Genomic DNA, 11,163 nt, shown 5'->3' on the forward strand with positions numbered 1-11,163 from the left:
CTATTTTGTAATAACGGCAATGCAAATTGAAGAACTTTAGCAAACTCAAATAGCGGCAGCAAATCACACTCGACACTTATGTTTTGCTTTTGAAAACGATGCAGAATGCAAGACTGAGAGGAAATCTAAAATCGGTAATTTTTTTAGTAGTTGAAAACTGAGGCGAAGCCTCAGAATTATAGCCATGCGTTTGGGTCTGAACAATTGCCGAAATGCCTGTTCGGTGGGGAAAAATATCAGAATTCGGGAAAATAAATAACGGAAATTAGAAAATAAATTTGGTCCAAAAAGATTATAATCAATCAGATCATTTGACCAAACCAAACCAAATCTAAAGTCGGGCCGAGCGACGATCGTGAGGGGCCACCCTGAGCTAGAAGAAGTGATCATACTATGCTAAAAGTGGGAAGCTTCAAAATACGCTATGATTTTTTCTGGATTCGTCAGAGGATCTTCTTCGTAGTAATCTGCTTAAAGAGAAGGGGAAGCTGCAATGTAGCTATTTATTTTGTTTTTCTGTTAATTGTTTTTAGTCTTTTACCCCATGTAATATATTTGTAGCATCATACTCTAGGAAGATTCACTTTTTGTTAGATGTATAAAAAGGGTGTTGTTCGTATTGTTGAAATAATTTTCATCTCCTACGAACTTCAATCCATGAAACTGCATTCGCAATGAGTAAAAATTATCATTAAATAACTCAACAAGGTATACACGTGTAAAGCACGTGCTCAGAAACTAGTACTATGTATAAGCACATAAGAAGTGCATCATACCATTTGACTAATTAACCCAAACCCAAATCAACCGAGCCGAGCGACGATGACGGCCCGAGGAGAGACCCTCTCCTCAACTCTTTTGGAGTTAGAATAAGTGATTTTATATATAAATACATAAGAAGTGCTTTCCCAGTCCAACGAGGGTCAAAGTGCCTTTGCAAAATGAAATTTGTTTGAATTTCATTTCCCTCCATTTTATTTCTCACAATTTTCCAATTCACACTACACTCATCTTTAAATCCCATGTCTTTAAACCCCAACAGAAACGTCATCTAAAAGTTAATATAGCGATAGTGATTGTAACTGACGATTTGGTGTTGGTGATGATCGATATGACAGTTATAAATTAGTGTCACGGTCCAAACCTCAAGAGTCTTAACGAGCACCTACTTCTGCCAACCAAATTGGCTTTCTTAAATATCATCCACCCCGTAAGCATAAACTGAAACAAACCAGAAATTCAACTCACAAATAGGAACTAACTGATTGTATTAAAACCAACTCATTGAATTACAAAGTTTAAGAGATCTGCAATAGAACAAAAAAGGGACTATAGAAAATTGAAGAAACAGGGGATGGATATAGAGATACAGAGCTAGATGAGAAAGAGAACAGTAAACATCAGTTTTCGCATAAAAACTACTCGTTCTAATCTATTGTCCTTTTGAACAATCTGCCAATTCCAAATAAAACGCTCCCACATTTTACTCAGCCCAATAATATCAACCGGATCAATTTCTAGCCACTAGGCCCTTAGGGGGTTAGCTTGGTTCACAGGAGAAATTTCACATGTAACCATCATTTTTCCCACAAAATTCACTTAAATATTTATTCTAAAACAAAAATCACTAAACCACTTTACAGTGTCGCTAAACCACTTTCAGGTGAATAACTCATTTTTACTTTTTTTTTAAAAAAAATCTACTAAATAAAAATTTAATGGACCCGACCCAACCCAAAACCCATATGAAGAAAGTAAATAACCTTTCATATTCTTCCCTTTTCCCTACCATTTTAACATGTTTGGTTTGAAATAACTCTAGGTAATTCTTCTAGCTACCCAAGTCAATTAAAATTACTGTCTTACTTTTATACAATGACCAAATTAACAGGGTATGGCATCATCTTGACTGAGAATGATACTATTTTTATAAGTTTTAATTGACAAAGGTGACTATCCATTATACTAAGTTTCATCCTTAGTAGGGAGCGCTTCCCGCTAATTGGCCTTACGCCGAATTTTAATTAGTCGGGCTCGAATGCGGGTACATGACACCGCATAGAAAACCAAAAAAAAAAAAGAAGGAAAAATGACCTAATAATTTTATTTAGGACACTATATTACAAAACATAATGATATTTTTCCTTATTTGCAAAACATAACAACATAATTACAAAACATACCAAAACTGGAAAAAATAAAAGCCCACCTTTTCCTTCCCCTTCTCCTTTTCTTCCCTTTTTCCCAGCCGATACCCAACCCTTCCCCTTACCCTTCCTTTCCTCGTTTCCAGTTTTCATTCCATGTTTTTACAAAACAGTAATTTTAGATCTGTGTTAATGGTGAGATTTTTATATTATATCACTCGTTTTCGACACCTGGCGTCATTCATGGACCTATAGAAAGCTTTCTCAATTGGCTCCTTATGTCTTATAAATAAGAATGGATATATAAGTTGTATTCTCCATTTGTTTGATTGAGAAGTTTATATTTTGAATGAAACAGAGCTTTATTGAAAAATCAGAACAATTGACGATTGGATTTTCGCCTGGCGACGGTGTGCTGCGATGATGATGACGGTGCAACGATGACGACGATGACAAAGTCTTTCCCTTTTGCCCTGGTTGTAATTTCCTGTTTAACCTCATGAATAACAAAAGGAAAATAACGTTCTGATCTGACGTATGGTAGTACACCTCTCTAAAAAAAACCTCTCTCTTCTCTCGCATGATCTGATGTATAGTAGTACACCTGCGACGGAGATAACCATGGAAAAGGGGCAAGGGCGTGGAAGAGGACGAAACAAGAAAGCCATTATAGTAGCTTTTGGAAGCTCTGTGGGAGCTCGTGTGGTCATCGGAAGTTCGAGTAAAGAAGCAGCAGCGCCAACACAACCTTCATCACCGAAAGAGGCAAATTCTAAGAGCACTGGTCGAAACAATGCGAGGACAGGTTCAATTGACCCAAAAATGAGTAGAAACCCTAACCAGCAGAGTACAGAGCTGGTTACTCCACCACACATCAAGGTGGTAACGGGTCACAAGAGCCCAGATCTGACTATGCAAGAGGAATTGAACATGAATTTAGCACAATAATCTGCATTGGAAGGTATGCAAACCCATGTGAGTACTAATCCAGCAGCAGATGGGGCACAACAGCTCTGGAGCCAAATCGACCCAGCACATATTCTAGATCCAGAACAAGAGGTAGAACAGGAGACAACTGCAGCACCTTGGACAAACCTCTTCAAAGGGAACCGATTAGAGAAGAATGGTTTGTCCCTTTCTTATATCCCTCCTGCAATAGTTAATGGGAATACTGTGGTGCAACTTGAAAAAAAGGAAGTAGATGTAAAAACTTAGAAATGGAAGTGTGCTATTATTGTGTATGTGATAGGTGAGGTCCCTGGATATAAGTTTATGCAGAGATATATTGCCCAGATTTGGAATGACATAGCTGCTCCAGATATTTTCCTCCATGAGGAAGGATATTACGAAATTAAATTCCAAACACTGGAGGATATGCAGCAACTCTATTCAGGACCATACTCCGTTAATAATAGGCTAATGATTATCAAACAATAGGCTCCGGATTTTGATTTGAATAAGGAATTCCTTACAGAGATACGATTGTGGATGAAATTCCCAAAACTCCCCATGAATTATTGGAGTCCTAATTCCCTTAGTAGAATAGCTAGCGCAGTTGGGATCTTCTTGTATGCAGACGAGTGTACTGCCAAACAAAATAGGATCTTCTTTGCAAGAATGTTGATAGAGGTGAACGTCACTAAGACCCTTCCCCTAGAGGTGACAGTGATGGACCCAAATGGTCGACAATTCAAACAAGCAGTGGCTTACAATTGGAAACCAGAATTTTGTGAGAAGTGTAGGAAAATTGGGCATAAATGTAAGATGCCACCTCCTCCGAAGCAACGGAATGAGCAGCCCAAACCACAAAGGAGAGTACAAAAGTGGTTGTCCAGGCCTCCAGGCCCTCAAGTTGGCGTACAAATACAAGAACAGCCTAACGTGCCAGTGGTAGTACCGGAACCCAACAAATCAGCTCCTAGGCAACAAGTGATAAATGCCGGGAAATCAATAGTACAAAACCGAACCGAATCTTCAAGAGTTCCTAATCAACAAAGGCCTCAACAAGCGAGAATAGTTTCGGTTCGGCACGACGGGGGAATCATAGAGAGCCACGCCGGTCCTCCCGGATAAAGGAGGAACAATTTCTAATATTTAATGACTTGGCTCATATGGAATGTGAGAGGCCTTAACAAGAGGTATAAGCAAAAAGAATTGGTCCAGTGAAATCTAAAAAGGTGCAGCTAGCTGGACTAATCGAGACCGAGTTAAAGAACACGAGCAAAGAGGGTGATGAAAAACATAGCTCTAGATGAAGTGCTTTGCATAATTATCGGGGTGCGAGAAAAATGGCGAAATATGGCTAATTTGGGATCCACAAGTGTTTATTGTTAATCTTCTCCGTGCTGATGCTCGTGTGCTTCATTATCGGATAAGTAGCGAGCCGGATGGGATGTCTTGTGTTCTCACGTTGTTTATGGTTATAACACCGTTGAACAAAGAAGGGAACTATAGCACACTTTATCTACTCTTGCTCAAGTGATCACAATGTCATGGCTAGTAGGAGGAGACTTCAACTCGCTTTATACCCTCGACAAGATGTTTGGGAATCCAATCTCCCAAGGTGAAATCCAGGACTTTTCGGAATGTGTACATGACATGCCTTCCTTTGTGAACTCCCATGAAGGGGTGAATATTACACCTGACCAACAAACAAGAGGGTGACAACAAGATTTATAGCGGAATAGATAGAATATTTGGGAATGATGAGTGGGCTGACTCGGTGGGGACATGTTATCACGGATTATGATCTATTTAACTTCTCGGACCACTCACCAATGTTACTCAATATCCGAGCAACTACGGGAACATTAAGGTACCCTTCGGTGTTCTTTAATGTATAGAGCGAACATGATGATTTCCTCCTAATTGTGACTAGAATATGGCAAAAACAATTCACTTGGATATGGGATGCGAAAATATGGGCGAAATTAAAAGCTTCGAGATCGAGCTAAAAATTCTTAATAATGTTGAATTTAGGAATATTGCTCGGAAAGTGGAAAAATCTAGAGGGGACTTAAAACTTATACGGGAACAAATGCATCTCCACCGTGATGAACACCTCTTTGATATGGAAAGAGAAACCTTGCTAAATAACGAGAAATGGTCCCTTCTTGAAGAGAGTGTAATGAAACAAAAGTCAAGAGTATCATGGATCAAGCTGGGGGATTCTAATACTAAGTACTTTAGTGTTGTCACAAAAGAAAAGAAGCAAAGGAAGCAGATCCTTGACCTCACCTCCACCACAGGAACCAGGCTAGTGGATCTTAAAGCTATAAAGAAAGAAATTGTAGAGTTCTATAAGGGATTGATGGGTTCAGCTGGCAATACCTTATCTGCAATCAATAATAAGGTGATGAAGAATGGTCCATCTTTAACCACTGACCAACAACTTGCCCTTTGTGCTGATGTTACTGATGCTGAGATTGAAGAGGGACTCAAGTCTATTGGAGATGATAAATCTCCTAGAGTTGACGGTTATAATGCTTTTTTTTTTAAAGAAAGTTTGGCATATTGTGCGGGAGGATATCATAGAAGCTATCAGAGAATTCTTTCTAACTGGCAAGTTATATAGAGCCGTCAACTATACATCTATAACACTGATCCCCAAAGTTCCAAACCCTACAACTATAACAAAATTCCGACCTATAGTATGTTGCACCGTACTCTACAAGATGATCTCTAAGTTACTGGCATCAAGACTACAGAGGGTGATAGCTAGTCTGATATGTGATTCACAAGTAGGATTTATCCCGGGAAGGAAGGTGGCAGATAACATTATCATGACACATGAACTTGTTTAGGCATATTACAGGAAACACATTTCCCCACGTTGTATAATCAAAATCGACCTTCAAAAAGCGTACGACTCGGTTGAATGGGTATACTTGAGGCAGGTGATGAATGAAATGGGCTTTCCAAGCGATGCTTGTACAGGTGTTAGAGTGTATGCAACAGTCAACTACTCCATCTTGACCAACGGAGCGTCCTCGGAACCCTTTGACGCGGCCAAGGGTTTAAGGCAAGGGGATCCTATGTCCCCTTTCCTATTCGCCATTGTGATGGACTATCTCGGTAAGAGCTTAGCAGATCGAAGTACAACAAGCGTTTCAAGTATCACCCTAAGTGCAAAAAAAGCGAACATTACTCATCCGTGCTTTGCCGAGATGACTTAATGTTATTCGCAAGAGGTGATCTAGACTCTATTCTTGCTATGACTACGTGTTTCTCCCAATTCTCGGAGCTTCGGGACTTGAAGCTAATCTAGCCAAAAGTTCAGTGTATTTTGGAGGGGTGACACAAAAAGATAAGGATCTGATCCTCAATCATGTCGGATATGTGCAAGGGGATTTACCAGTAAAGTATTTAGGGATTCCATTGTCCTCTAAGAAGCTCACTCTATTACAATGGCAACCGCTGATTGAAAAAATCGTCGCAAGGATCTCTTCATGGATTTGCAAAAAAACTCTCGTATGCAAGGAGAGTACAAGCGGTGCAAAGCGTCTTGTTTGGAATGCGAGCCTACGGTCCCAATTATTCATATTGCCCACTCAAGTTAAGAACTATTGAGGCAAATTGCCGGAGCTACATTTGGTCAAGGGTTAATACAATTACTAAAAGAGCTTTGGTATCATGGGAAAGAGTATGTACACCCAAGTCAGCCGGAGGATTTAATATCATCAACCTACACTTGTGAAATCATGCTGCTATAGCTAAAACAGCTTGGGACCTATCTCATAAACAAGATACACTATGGATAAGGTGGCTTAATGCCTATTATATAAAGTCTCAGCAACTAGACCACATGCCGGTACCAAACCAGGCATGTTGGATGGTCAGGAAAATTTTTGAAGCCAGAGCCACTGTTCAACAACTTATCGTCCCAATTAATGACAAAAAGAGCATCATTAGACAGATCTACTTGCACCTGTTGGGGGTACCTTGGAAGTGTTTCCTATTTCAAAATGCAGCAAGACCGAAAGCCCAGTTTATCATGTGGCTTGGATTACATGGTAGATTACCAACTGCAGACAGGTTAGCTAAATGGGGCATTCAGGTGAATCCTACTTGTGCTCTTTGTCAATCTCTCCCTGAATCCAGAAATCATATGTTTGTTGATTGTGTTATGACAAATGAAGTGTGGAGGAAATTATTAGACTGGATGAAGAAGCCTTATACCACAACAACAACTTGGGACCAACACATCCAATAGGCCGTACACAATGCAAAAGGAAGGACTCAATCAGCACAGATCTTCAGACTTGCCTATGCAGAACTCATCTATGCTTTGTGGAATGAAAGAAATTAGAGAAATTTTTAAGGAAAGAGCACTAAAGTGAACAGGATTGTTAGGACTATTGCTTATACATGTAATGTTAGGGCCCCTCTTGGGGTTAGAACACTTATTCAGTCTTTGTTTATTTAGTTCCTTTTGTTTGAGCAATTTCGATGTTTGTGAGGTGACTTTAGGCATAGAAGATACCCTCCTGAGGGGTGTGAGCCTCTTCTACCTAATAGCATCTAGTGGTCAGGATAGAGTGAACTCTAAGAAGCTGTCTTATTTGGAACAACTCTGTTTTGTATTTCTCACTTGTGGTTAATGAAAGACGTTAATTACCAAAAAAAAATAACAAAAGAAAATTTAATTTTTCTAATTTTGTTAGAATATGAAGAGATTTGTATTAGTATTGTATGAAAGTTGTATAAAATGTTGTTTTATTAAATTTCATTCGAATTTCGAAGCGAGATTCAAAATTGCATTAAATTTGTATGAATATTGCATGAAAGTTGTATCAAATGTTGTTGTAGTTGTATTAAAACATGGACTTTTTACAAATTTTATACAGTAATATACATATTTCATACATTTCTATACAGTTTTTATACACAAAAAATATGAGAATTCTAAGCTTTGGGTGAGATATACATATTTCATACACAAAATATTGAGCGAAATTTTTAAGCCTTAAGCGAGATATACATATTTCATACAATTTTTATACACAAAATTTTTAAGCCTTGAGCGAGATATACATATTTCATACAGTTTTCATACACAAAATTTTGAGCGAAAATTTTCGTATATGTTTTGTAAGAAATCTATCGTTATGTTTTGTAAACTGAAAAGTATCGTCATATTTTGTAAATATACCTTATTCTTATGTATATATATGTCATTCTCCCTAAAAAAAATAAAAAAATCATTGTGCTAGCTCAAAATGGGAAAGAAATTTCAGATCACCAAATTGACAGCTGAAAGCTAGTATAAAATTAGTTTAGACAAACCATATTTCCCAATAGAAAAATTCAACAATGTCCAAATCCACAAGTTAGGTACTCCTATTAGTATTATAGCAGTGGGCAATTCAAGAAAAGAGGTTGAGCAAACATCGCACTCGCTATAGTTATTAGCCGTTTATCCATAGATTTTGTTTCAGTATTCTGAAATAATATTTGGAGACTATTTTAAACAAGTGTTTGTTTATCAAATAAGACCATTATTTCAACTTTAAACTTGAAATCTGAAAAATAAATTTTAGAAGTTCTTCAAGTTTTTACTACTAACAAAATTTTGAATGTATTTTCATGTTCAAACGCAATTTCAATTTCTAAATATTCTTTTTAAAATTGATTTCAAAGATTATACCTTTCTTTTTCAAATATCAACCCATTCATGTCAAAACAAATGTCTAGCAATAGTCGCTGTATATGCACAAGCATTGTTGCAGAATGCAGACCACATGGTTATGGAGGAAAACACTTCACATTTCCATAAGTTTTCGAAAAGTCACACCCACAGTTCACTTTCACCTACTGCATTCAATTTTTTTGCCATTTTGCTATACAGCAAGTATAATATCACCTTCATATGGGTTTTTGGATTGGGTCGGGTTGGACCTTTTGAATTAAATTTTTATTTTTTAGATTTAAAAAAAAGAGAGTAAAAGATGAGTTATTCACCGGAAAGTGATTTAGTGACTTTTGTATTAGTATACTCAATGTTAAGTGACTTTTGCGTTATAATAGATAGTTAAGTGACTTTTGTGTAAAAAAAAGTGATAGCGACGTGACCATTTATGAAATCTACCCTTGGTTCACAACATAATAGAATAATAGGATTGATAACATTGTATAGGGTAAAATCCGTCGACACCAAGTGGACGTATTAAAGGATGACATGTGGCGATGGTGACATGTCAGATTTGAGTCAACAAGCGAGGGGCTCCGGGAAAGCATAACGACGCTCCGGAGGAGCAACTTGGCAACCGCTACCGGAGACAGAAACTACAAAGGGTCCGGAGAAGCATGCCAACTCACCGATCAAACGTCCTTGTCACGACCCAATTAGAGGGCCATGACGGGCACCCGGGCCCTACCTGCCGAGCACCGCTAAACATGCTTTCCTATCATGATCATAATTAAGAACGGACCTCGAGGGTCATCAAATGAAGATCTGCTAAATTATAAGAGATGTACTGAAAAAGAGATGAACCCGTAACATACTATATGACTAAGCTGAACATGAACTGTGCAAGCCGATGGGCCATTATGAAATACTATACAATAAAGTATAGACCGAAGGGACTATACCAAGCCTAACCAATACCATGACTGTCTGCAAGCCTCTACTGGAGTGTCTAACATAAGAGATCGAGACACGACCTTGACATACCCGTATGTACACAAAAGAATAACATGCCAAAAGCACAACAACAACTTAGGAATGAGAGGTAGTGCATAATTCGGTAAAATAAGACATAATACGGGGGCGGATCACCAATTTGTCTATATGCTCTGCGAAATAAAATTTAAATACGGAGACCCCAGAAAGGGATGTCGATTCGGACAAATGTTGATATGTAAGGCATGAGAGTAACATAAGAGAGACATAAGAAAACATAGGGTAGATGTGTCACGCCCCGAACCATGGCCTGGACGTAACACGGCACTCGGTGCCTGACTGCATGTGACCGAGCGAACCACATGGCTTGCTGAATTATTATGATACATAACATAAGCGGAATATAACGTGAATGCATGATGAGCCTTTATAAAACATGGTGAGTCATAATACTTTAACAAAATACTTGTTTAAACATGAGTGCGGAAATAACATGAATGAGCCAAAAATGGCTATACGATTCCGGATGTCGACATAACATAATACTTGTCTAGTCTATGAAACCTCTATCATGAATCTTACGGCGGAAAACATGCTTCTTTGGGACAAGGCCCCCGAAGATACCTTAGATGCGTAACGAACCATAAAAACAAAAGTTGACTAAACCCGAATGAGATGGGGCTCACCAATAGTGATACGGATCTTTGTCCTACGAGCGAGATGTATCGTCACAGTATATCGATGCATCGTGAAATACGGGCCCCGAGCGATAAAAGGGACGTCGGCACATTAATGTCTTGGTATGTAAAGCAAGCGAATGAAATAACATGGGACGTGAAATAATATGATAAGAGCGGCGAAAACCGGACATGAACATGAGTGTATATATATATATATATATAAACATGGTAAAAATATCATAAGTAGGAGAGCAATAACTTATAACCGATCCATGGTGGTGCTTGCGTCCCGCGGCCAGAACACTCGGTCCTTGCCGGGGAACATGAGATTTAATAAAATATGAAAGGATCCGGTCATTATGAGAGATCGTCCGGGACATGGGTGGAGCGATCCTCATCCTACGGTGGCTACGTAGTTTCGAGGCTATACGAAGCCCTCCTCGGTAATTAATGCAACTCCCAAAACATGAACATGTAAAATAGTGGCACTTGCGCCCATGGTATATCATGAATCGTAACTTGCTTGTACATGGTATTCATGATCATAACTTGCTTGTACATGGTTTTCATGAATCATAACTTGCTTGTACATGGTTTTCATAAATCATAACTTGTAAATATAGTTTCATAAGATAACTTGTCATAATCTTGCAAAACATGTTTTTGATGCGTGAGTAATAACAATAGTTCATAATCATGTATATATACTTGACTT

Source organism: Lycium ferocissimum, chromosome 4, assembly GCF_029784015.1.
Source record: "Lycium ferocissimum isolate CSIRO_LF1 chromosome 4, AGI_CSIRO_Lferr_CH_V1, whole genome shotgun sequence".
Taxonomy (NCBI): domain Eukaryota; kingdom Viridiplantae; phylum Streptophyta; class Magnoliopsida; order Solanales; family Solanaceae; genus Lycium; species Lycium ferocissimum.